The sequence below is a fragment of the Chrysochloris asiatica genome, unplaced genomic scaffold (genome assembly GCF_000296735.1).
Source record: "Chrysochloris asiatica unplaced genomic scaffold, ChrAsi1.0 scaffold00001, whole genome shotgun sequence".
Lineage (NCBI taxonomy): Eukaryota > Metazoa > Chordata > Mammalia > Afrosoricida > Chrysochloridae > Chrysochloris > Chrysochloris asiatica.
Genome location: NW_006408519.1, coordinates 53,378,310 through 53,389,363, shown reverse-complemented (window position 1 = coordinate 53,389,363; position 11,054 = coordinate 53,378,310). Strand labels below are relative to the sequence as shown.

At 46.7% G+C, this 11,054-nt stretch overlaps 1 pseudogene; it reads left to right on the top strand.

Annotated features, from left to right (window-relative positions):
* Nucleotides 1-9,956: 9,956 nt before the first annotated feature.
* Nucleotides 9,957-10,707, top strand: LOC102824490 (annotated as a pseudogene).
* Nucleotides 10,708-11,054: the final 347 nt, after the last annotated feature.

Sequence of the window (11,054 nt, the reverse complement as noted above, 5' to 3'; positions counted from 1 at the left end):
TAACCTTTAGGAAACCAATCACAGCTCTTCTCTCATGCTGCACCATAAAATGGATTCAAACTGCCAACCTGTGGATTAGCAGCTAAGTGCGTAGCCCATGGGTTACCAGAGCTTCTTCACTAGATAATTGTTGTTGTTAAGTGCCCTTGAATTGGTTCCAATTCACATCGACCCTGTGTAGAGTTTCCAAGGGGCAGCTCGTGGGTTTGAACTGTCAACCTTGTGGTTCACAGTCCAGTGCTAATCCTATAGCGCCAAACCAGGAGCCCTCAACAGATGACAGGTAATCAAAATTTGGTATCTCCATGCAATGGAAGGAGTCCTGGTGAGGCACTGTGGGTTAATATGCCAGACTGCAAAGCTGTTTGAACTGCAAGGTCAGTGGTTCAAGTTGTTCCTCGGAAACCCTCTACAGGGTTGCTTTGGGTCGGAATCGACTCGACAGCATGTAATGACAACGACAGTTGCAATGGAAGCATGATGATGCTCTGTGACAGACAGCAGACATGCATTTTATGATTCTAGAATAGCAAATCCATAGTGTCAGAAAGAGATCAGTCATCTCTTCAGGCTATGAGGTTGGCTGATGGGTGCGGGGTTTCTTTTTCGAGTAATGAAAACATTTTCTAAACGGGATCTGTGAATTGTACACTGGAAATGGATGACTGATGTGTGTGTGAGTTATCTCAGTAAAGCTGTTACAGAGAAAAGGGTGACTCGGATTTTCCAGAAGGGAACATTCCAAGGTGGGAGCCGGAGGGCTGGGCCCACCAGAGGGCCTCAGTGCTTCCGCAGCCGTGGGGAGGTGGCGTTCCCAGAGCCTGAATCCATTTCTGAGATGGGAGACATGCTAACTGGGATGCTGCAGCGCTAGCTGAGGAGGTGGGAGACGTAAACTAATCCACCACTCACCCAGCTGAACTGCACTTTTCTCACCTGCAGATTAGAGGAAATCTGTCCTGTTTGTTTTCCAGGGGGTTGGTGAGGCTAACAACCGTGACAGTATCAGAGCCCACTCCAAATTGCCAAGTGTTACATGTGTCAAAGGTTGAAACAATTAATTTTGCCATCATCAGGTTGAGGGCCACCAGCGTGCTCACTCTTTGTGTCCTCTTGCAGGCTGCTCTTAGGTTAGAGAGCTCCAGGTGTAGCCAGCCGTGTGCAGTTTAACCAGGAGGAAGAGAGGAGGGCAGAGGAGCACTGCTATCCAACACAGATGCTTCTGGGGACTGGAGCTGTCCTCGGCACTCGCCCTTGCCCTTCTGCCCGGCTCCTTTTTGCAAGCTACCAGAGACCCAGCCCTAGTGGGCAACAGTTGCCTTCATGGGATGTTGAGCAGACCAGGTTTCAGTCATAAGATTGCCGTAAGTCATAATTCTGACCCACAGAAACCTTGGTACCCAGGTGCCAGGCTCTGTAGACCGCAGGGGTTCTCTGCACAGGTGTCAGTTGGTACAGTACAGTCTGGACTGGGGTAGCTTCCCACACTGCCGAAACTGCCCACCTGCCCATCACAGTGCTGGTGGCTGCTGGCTTTTCCCACGTCTGAGAACCGGCCTCTGGACTCTGGCAGTGGGAAGGGGCGATGTGAAAGCCCAGGACCCCTTTGGGAGGCTGTGTGGAATCACACAGGCAGAGCCGGCCCCTTTCCTTTGTCAGAGTTCGTGTCCCCTGTAACCTCACCAGGCCCTCCATGTCCACTGCTCTGGTCACTCCTGTCACCACCCAGGCCTGCTCTCGTGGAGTCTCGCTTCCTGCAGGTGGCACAGGTGGGGGCCATGGTAACACCACCTGGAGGAGGAGTGTGGGATGTTAGGGGCCATGTCTAACTGGGGCACAGAGTCTAGTTGGCTGTTGGGGTGGGGGTGGGGGTCTTATCTAGGAAGGGAGCTATCTGTGACTGAGCCCTAGAGGTATTAACCAGGTGTGGGTCTCAGATATATGTTTGTGTGGAGGGGTGTATATGTGACTGAGCCCTAGAGGTATTAGCCAGCCCTGGGCAGCGGGTCTCCGTCAGGGGAAGCATGGCAGCAGGTGAACATGGATAACCTGACTCAGCTCTTGGTGCTGGAGTCTCCAGTGGGGCTAGGTGGGGTGGGAAGCACTTGGGAAGTCAGCAGGTTGCTGGGGCGTTGTTTGCAATGCTAGGCACTTGGCTTGCCGTCTGAGGAAACACTTCTCCACTTAAGCCCCCTCCGATGACAGCCAGGGATTTAGCAAAAGCCTCTTTCCAGCTCTAGCTTTTCCTTCCCACTTCTATTCTGGAAAACATGAAGTTGTTACCCACAGTGGTGCCTTCTGATGTGTATAAGTGGCCTCGGTGCGGCCACCCTGCAGTTGTGGAGGCTGGTGATGGCAGGGGCAAGTCACATAGGATGGGCTGCATTTGTCACTCACCTTTGTGTTCTGACAGAGCGCTGACCTGGAACTGACACTCGGTGGTCTCTGAAACCTGGCCACCTGATGTACTGTCCACTGCTGCTTCCTCTGTGGAGCACGTGTGTGGGGCGCGTGTCTCTGTGGAGTGGTACGTGTGCTTGGGCATGATGTCAGATTTGAGTCCTAGGACACCTAAGTGCCAGGCACAGGTGGGCTTCATGTAGACTGAGCCTGAGGCCACAAGGCAGAATGAAGAGTAGCTCCGGACAGCAGGGCCTGTGGGAGAGTTAGGGAGAGGGTGGGAGATGGGATTTGGGATGCCGTTGGGGTGGACATGGGCCACCTTGTCTCCTGGAAGCCTCGCTCTGGTTCTGTGTCAGGAGTGAGTGGGAGATGAAGGAGGACAGAGGCAGGTCAGGCTGAGGGGCAGTGGTGTCAAGCAGAGTGTGGGGCTGATGGGCTCCTGAGGGCATCACATGAAGCTCGGCTCCCCAGAATGGAAACAGAGACCTTGTGGTTGGGTGAGGGGCGCTGGTCAGAGAGGACTCTGTTCTTGGAGCTGTGGTTAGTGTGACTGTATCAGTCAGAGTCACACTGTGAAAAGGCCTTTCCGGTCACTGAGGACGTGGGAGCTGTTGGGGTGCGAGTGGCTTTGGATCAGGTGGGGGAAGTCTTGCGTTGGCGGATGCTGTTAGGTTGTCACATTGGTTCTGCCTTGTGGTCACCCCGTGTACAACAGAAGGGAACACTTGGCCGGGCCTGTGCTGGCCTTACAGTTGCTGACTGTCATATATGCACAGACTCTTTACTTAGGAAACATAAGAAAGTCAGCCATGTGTTTTTGTTGGAACCCTCAGCCACGTTGTAAATATAACTTATTTTTTAAAAGATGCCGGCAGAGTTACCACTCACTGGTCGATGAGCTGTTGCATTATCCTTCTTAGTGTATGAAAAGTAATTGTTATTAAGCGCCGTTGAGTTGGTTCTGACTCGTTGAGTCGGCGGTTCTGACTCGTAGTGACCCCGTGTAGGGAGTGGCTGGTGCCTTTGAAGTGCTGACCTTGTTGTGGTCAAGCATTCCAACAGCTCCACGAGGACTCCATGAATACTAATAGGCATGTGAATTATTCAGCTCGGGAGTGGGGTGGGAAAGGAAGGCTTGTCCTTTCCAGGTTGTGACAAAATGCTAGTGGAGGACTGGATGGGCAGGGGTCATGAGCTCTGGGTGTTAGAAGTCTAGGGGACCAGGAACCAGAGGGAAGGAAGTCTGGGTAGCACAGGGTGGCATGTTATGCTTAGGAGGAGATGGAGCTTGTAACACGTGTTTAGTGGCTGTGCAAACACTGAGAACTGAACTGAGGCTCACAGTGTGGTCTGGACAGTTGCTGGGATCTGAACCCCGACCTTGTCCTCCAGAGCCCAGGCTGTGTGCTTGTGTGCTGCTTGCCACGCCTCACTGCCTCTCATAGACAAAACACACTTTCCTTACTTAGCTCTAGAACGTCATCGTGGATGATCTTTGAGGTTCAAATTCAGTTCTGCTCAGTTTATCGTACCGTATAGAGCTCTGTCCAGTCTCACATTGGACAGAGAGTTTATAATTGAAATGGTATCTTGTTGGTCCCTTGCTTCAAATCTGTGAATGGCTTTTGTACTTGGAACAAAATGAAGAGCCATGGCTTTCACTAAGGCCTTCCTGGCCTGGTCTCACTAGTGGCCCCTGGCCTGCTCTCCTGGACGGCAGAGCTTGTCTGTCCTCAACTCTGCCTGCGAGGCTGCTTCCTTCCCTTGTGGCCAGCTCTCTTCTCTTCGGGTCTCGCCTTAGATTTCTGCTGGATGTGAGGCCTGTTCTCACCTAGTTCTTGTGCATAGACTTCATGGCTTTCTTTCATAGTACTTAGCAGAGTTTATAATTGTGTGTTTGTCCATTATCTTTCTCCGATAGAGTATAAGGACAAGAGAGCATAGCTGTTTTGTTCATCATTATATACCTGGGACTTAGTACAGTATCTGACACAGAAGTGCAAAGAAGTTATTTTTGGAATGAATTAATGAATACATAAATAGCAAAAATAAATAGAATTAATGAGATCAATCAGATGCAAGAGATATGACAAGCTAGTGCTATAAATTATTAGATCTACTTGAATGATAGAAAGGAATGTTTCAGCAGTTCAAAGGGGAGAGGTCCGTTTAGGGTGGGTTTGGTTAGAAAGAGAAGCAAGGAGGGAGTGCACCCAGACAGGGGTGGGGCCTGGCAAGGGTGAGGCATAACTAGGGACAATTCATAAACCGTCTTTACTGGAACAGTGCGAGTGGGAAGTCAGTCTGGACAAAGGTCAGACGACATCCATGGCTCCTGAAATTTGAAATGTGACTTCTTACTGTTATTCCGGAGTCCTGGTGTGGCGCTGTGGGTTAATGTGTCAGACTGCAAGGATGTTGGTTCAAGCTCACCAGCTGCTCCTTGGAAACCCTATACAGGGTCGCTCTGGGTCGGAATCGACTGGACGGCACTTCACAACAGCCACTGTTATTAGACCCTGATGAATGTATTCCGGCTCACCGGGACACTGTGCAACAGAACAGAACACTGCGTGCTCCCGTGCCCTCCTCACTGTATGTGAGGCTGTTGTGGCGGTGACTGGGCCAAGCCACAGGGAGGGTCTTCCTCTTTCTCACTAAACCTTCTACTTTACCAAGCATGATGTTCTTACCCAGGAACTGATCCCTCCAAAGGGAGATGAAGTCTTGCCTCTAAGAAGCATTCATTCTGACTGTTCTTATTGTTCCAAGACATATTTGTTCGTTTCTCTGAAAGTCCATGGTATGTGTTCAGTATGTAGTGCTGTAGGATAAAGCACTGGACTGCAAGGTCAGTTTGAACCACAAGGTCGGTGGTTCAAACCCACCAGCTGCTCCTTGGAAACCCCATACAGGTCACTGAGTCTGAGTCAGTCACAAAGATACTGAACAGCAACGACCACAGTTCAAATGCATCAACCCTTCTGTCTTCTTTCTTCATCATCCAGTTCTCACCTCCAGCACACCTTAGTCCTCATCGGAGTATCTTTGCCTTTTAACACTTTTAAGGTGGTATTTTGCAGCAGATTTGTTTAATGGAATTCATCATTTGATTTTTTGACTGCTGCTTCCATGTCTTTCGTGTGAATCTAAGTAGAATGAAATCCTTGACAACTTCAATTCTTTCTCAGTTTATCATGATATTGCTTATTGGACCAGTCGTAAGGATTTTGTCTTATGTTGAGGCTGTAATCATCGATCTTCATTTGTAAGTGCTTCAGGCACACTTGTTTTTAGCAAGCAAGGTGTATTGTCTGTATTCATGAGTCTTCCTTTAATCCCGAGGCTGAGTTCTTCATAGTCCTATTTCTCAGGTGATTTGCTCAACATGCAGATTGAATAAGTATGGTGAAAGGATGCAACCCTAGTGCATACTACTTAATCAGTGTGAGGTCTAAGGTGTGCCTGACCCAAGCCACATGGTATTTGCAATCTCCTCTTAATGCAGGTGAAAGTTCTGCGTTGAATGAGGACAGTAGAAGAATCAATGCATTTGAATTGTGGTGATGGAGAAGAATAGTAAAAGTACCGTGAACTTCCAGAAGAACAAACAAATCTGTGTTGGAAGAAGAACAGCTTGAATGCTCCTTAGAAGCCAAACTGGCACAACTTTCTCTCTTATACTGTGGGCATATTGTCAGAAGAAACCAGTCTCTGGAGGACATTATTGATGGTAAAATGGTCAGCGAGAAAGAGGAAAGCCCACAACGAGGTGGCTTGGCACCAGTAAATGGGCTAAGATGACACAGTGGCAGTAGTATTGGCCAAGCATAACAGCAGTTGTAGGGATGGGGCCTGAGTCGGCAGTGTCACCTTCTGTTGTGTGTTGTTGTTAAGTGTTGTGTGTAGGGTCGCTATAATTCCATGGCACCTAAACATATCCCTAGTATTTAATGTTTTTCATGCTGCTTTAAATGTTGCTGTTTTTAATATCAAGTTTGAGTTGTTAGTGGTATTTAGAAATAGAGTCCTGGTGTGGCGCTGTAGAGTAAATACTGAACCACAGAGTCAGTGGTTCAAACTCACCGTTCCTCAGAAACACTGTACAGAGTTGCTGTGATTCAGAACCAACTCAATGACTCTTAACAACAGCAAGATATAGAAATATAATTGATATTTTGTACTACTCATATCCTGTGACCTTGCCAACCTAGTAGCTTCTTTTTGGTAGATTTCTTAAGATTTTCTATATACACAGTCATGTTCTCTTTGAACAAATATAGCTTTATTATTTTCTTTCTAATCTCTCTCTATGTTGTATTTATTTTTCTTGCCTTATTGCACTGACTAGGATCACCAGTAAAATACCATATAGGAGTGGTGAAACTGGATTTATTACTCGTTCTAGGAGAAAAGCATCCATTCTTACACAGTTGAGTTGATGGAAGCTCTGGGGTTTTGTATCTGTACCTGCTGTCAGGTTCAGGAGGTCCCCTTCTAGTCTTGGTTTGCTTAGCATTTTTATCACTAATGATTGGTGGGTATTATCACATGGTTTCTCTACCCATTTTGATGATCATGTTTTTGTCTTTCTTAGTCTATTAATAAAGAGCTCTGGTAGCATAGTGCTTACAGGTTGGGCTGCTTAACTTCAAGGTCAGCAGTTCGAAACTACCAGCTGTTCTGCGAGAGAAAGAAGAGACTTTCTGCTCCCGTAAAGATTTACGGCCTCAGAAACCCTGTGCAGGGTCACTGTGAGTTGGAACCGACTCCACGGCACACCACCACCAGCTCCAGTCTAATATGGTGAATTAAACAAATTGATTTTCAGATGGTAAATCCACAGTGAGCCCCCAGGTTAAAACTTACTTGGATATAGTACATTGCCCTTTATGGCTGGATTTCATTTGCAACAGTTTCAAGGATTTTTGTGTCTGTAGTTCTGAGGGTTTTGACAATCAGAGTAATAGTGGCTTTATAAAATGAGGTGAGATGTGTTTCTCCCAGGAAGTAGAAAAGAAGGGATTTATATTGTGGTTGTTAAGTGCCATCGAGTTGGTTCTGATCCATAGCAACCCTGTATAGGGTTTTCAAGGAGCAGCTGGTGAGCTTCAGTCACCAACCATGTGGTTCAAACCGACCTTGCAGTCCAGGGCACCGAACCAGGACTCCCGGGATTGATATGTTGGTGTCATTGCTAAGTGCCATCGAGTCGATTCTGATTCGTAGCGACCCTGTATAGGGTTTCAGGGGAGTGACTGGTGAGCTTGAACCACCAACCTTGTGGATCAAACTAACTTAGCAGTCCAGCCTGCTAGCTCACAGCACCACACTAGGACCCCAGGGATTTATGTCATTGTTAAATGCTGTCAAGTCAATTCAGACTCATAACGACCCTGTATAGGATTTCCAAGGAGCAGCTGGTGAATTTGAACCACCGACCATGTGGTTCAAACCGACCTTGAAGTCCAGTGCTTTATCTCACAGCGCCACACCAGGACTCCAGGGATTCGTATGTTGTTAAGTGCCGTTGAGTCGGTTCTGACTCAGAGCAATCCTGTATAGGGTTTCTGAAGAGTGTCTGGTGCATTTGAACCGCCAACTTTGTGCTTCAAACCGACCTTGCGGTCCAGTGATTTATCACACAGCGCCGTACACGGACTCCAGGGATTTATATAGAGGGCTTTACTTTTTTTTTTTTAATTTAAATGTTACATAAAATTCACCAGGGAAACCCTGTTGGCTGAGAGTTTTCTTTGTGGGAATGTTTTTCACTATAAATTCAACGTCTTTAATAGTCATCTTAAGTTTTTGGGTTGCGTATTTCTTCATGGGCAATCTGTGGTGGTTTGTGGTGTTCAAGATAGTTGTCCCGCTTTCTGGAGCAAGATGCAGAGCAGGCAGACACACTGAACAGAGCCCGACGGTGACCCTGAAACCCTGAGCTGCGGAGGACAGGTGTGGTGACTGGGGAGGAAGCTGATGGGAGCAGCGAGAGAGAAGTAAAACGGTGGGCTGTCAGCTGACGGGGAGTGGCCAGGCCATCTTGAGCTTTTGCAAGCGGCTGTTGATAATAGCGGTCTGTAGGCACAGACTGGCAGGAGATTGGCGGCAAGAGGGCGGTTCTCTCTTGTTTGTGTCCTCCTGGTAGCCCAGGGTGTATCCAGGTCCTGCACTTGCCAACCCAGTGGCCAGCCTCAGTTCTACCTGGGACTGAGTGCTGGGAGTACCACCCCTGCTTCTGAAGGCGTGTGAACTGGCCGTGAACTACGCTGCACAAATAGTGACCAGGAACTGTCTTCCAGTCTCTGTCACATCCACCAGGAGACAGTTGGTGAGTGAGAACAATCATCAGTGAAGTATAAATACAATGGCATCACATTGTCTCAGGGAAAACAGACCATTTCACCTTGCACGAAGAAACAAGGCACAGTGCTCAGACAAGTGACCAGAATAGAGTCTGAAAATCTAACACCAGAAATGGAATCAAAAAAAGAAATGGAATCAGAACTATCTGATAAAGGAATTTAAAAGAATGACATTTAAATACTCTAGTGGATTGAGCAAAAGATCAAGGAAGGTAAGGCGAACACAGAAAAAACTTTATAGAAGAATTCAGGAAAAGACCAGAAGAACAAATTGACAGAATAAATGAAAAATTGGAAGCCATACAAAAACAGCAGTTTGAAAGCCAGAAGATTAATACTAAGAATTCAGAAATAATTAGTACATTGACCTTTCAGAGAAGTGGAATTGAATCAGTGGAAGGCCGAATTACTAAGCTTGATGACAAATCCTTCAATATTTATCTGCTAGAAGACCAATTAGAAAAATAATGAAAGAAATCTGAAGAAAGCTTAAGATTTGTGTGGGACACTTTCAAGAAAAAGGAGTCGTATCCTGGTTTGGCTCTGTAGAATAAGCACTGGACTGCTAACCCCAGGGTTAGAGGTTCAAACCCACCAGCTGCTCCTCGGAAACCCTAAAGCCTCACTATGCGTCACAGTGACTTGATGGCACTTAACAACAACAATCAAGAGGGCTAACTTCTGTGTGATTTGAATTCCAGAACAGGAAAGGACAAAAGAAGAACATAGAGCAAATTGTCCAAGAATTGTTAAAAGAAAACTTATTTAGCATCATGAAAGACAGGAAGTTTAAATGAACTCCAAACAGGATAACCCCCAAAATAAAATTACCAAGGCATGTTATAATCAAACTTTTCAAAATTAAAAACAAGGAAAAAGTCCTGAGAGCAGCTGGGGAAAAAAATGGTTACCTACAAAGGAGAACTAATTAAACTAAGTTCTGATTTCTTAGCAGAAACCATGAAGGCAAAAAGACAGTGGGGTGACATATAATAAAAGTCTGAAAGAAAGAAATTGCCAACCAGGAATCATATACCAAGCAAAATTGTCCATCAAATATGATGACAAAATTAGGACATTTCCAAATACACAGAAATTGAAAAAATTTGCAAAAAGCATACCAACCTTGGAGTGGAAGTTGGGTCTCTTTTTCGTGACGCCGAGGAGGCCGTCGGCTGCTTCACCATGAAGCCGAACATCTCCTTCCCAGCCACTGGCTGCCAAAAACTCATTGAAGTGGACGATGAACGCAAGCTTCGTACCTTTTTTGAGAAATGAATGGCCGCAGAAGTTGCTGCTGACTCGCTGGGTGACGAGTGGAAGGGTTATGTTGTCCGCATCAGTTGTGGGAACGACAAGCAGGGTTTTCCCATGAAGCAGGCAGGGCGTCTTGACCCATGGCCGTGTCCGCCTGCTTCTGAATAAGGGGCATTCCTGTTACAGACCAAGGAGAACTGGAGAAAGAAAGCGTAAATCTGTCCAGGGTTGCATTGTGGCTGCCAACTTGAGTGTTCTCAACTTGGTCATTGTTAAAAAAGGAGAGAAAGATATCCCAGGACTGACAGATACCACTGTGCCACGTCGCCTGGGGCCCAAGAGAGCTAGCAGAATCCGCAAACTTTTCAATCTCTCTAAAGAAGATGATGTTCGCCAGTATGTTGTGAGAAAGCCACTCAACAAAGAAGGCAAGAAACCCAGGACCAAAGTGCCCAGGATTCAGCGTCTTGTTACTCCACGTGTCCTGCAACACAAACGTCGGCGTATTGCTCTGAAGAAACAACGCACTAAGAAAAATGAGGAGGCTGCAGAATATGCCAAGCTTTTGGCCAAGAGGATGAAGGAGGCCAAAGAAAAACGTCAGGAACAGATTGCCAAGATACGTATGCTGTCCTCACTGAAAGCTTCTACCTCCAAGTCGGAATCCAGTCAAAAATAAGAAATTTCTATGTGTGACAAATAAATACGCTCATATTAAATCTGAAAACAAAAACCAAAAAACAGACCAACCTTACAAAAAATACTCAAGGGAATTCTTTGGACAAAGAACCGATAGCAAACACCAACCTGAGACCAACATACATGACAATATCACTCAGAACTGAACCCAGACACACAAGTCTTCAAAGTCTAACAAACCTGTTATTGTTAAGTGCTGTCGAGTCACTTCCAACTCATAGCGACCCTGTATAGGGTTTCCAGGGAGTGGCTGGTGAGCTTGGACCTCCAACCTTGTGGTTCACATCAACCTTGCAGTCCAGCGCATTTTCCTGCAGCACCACACCA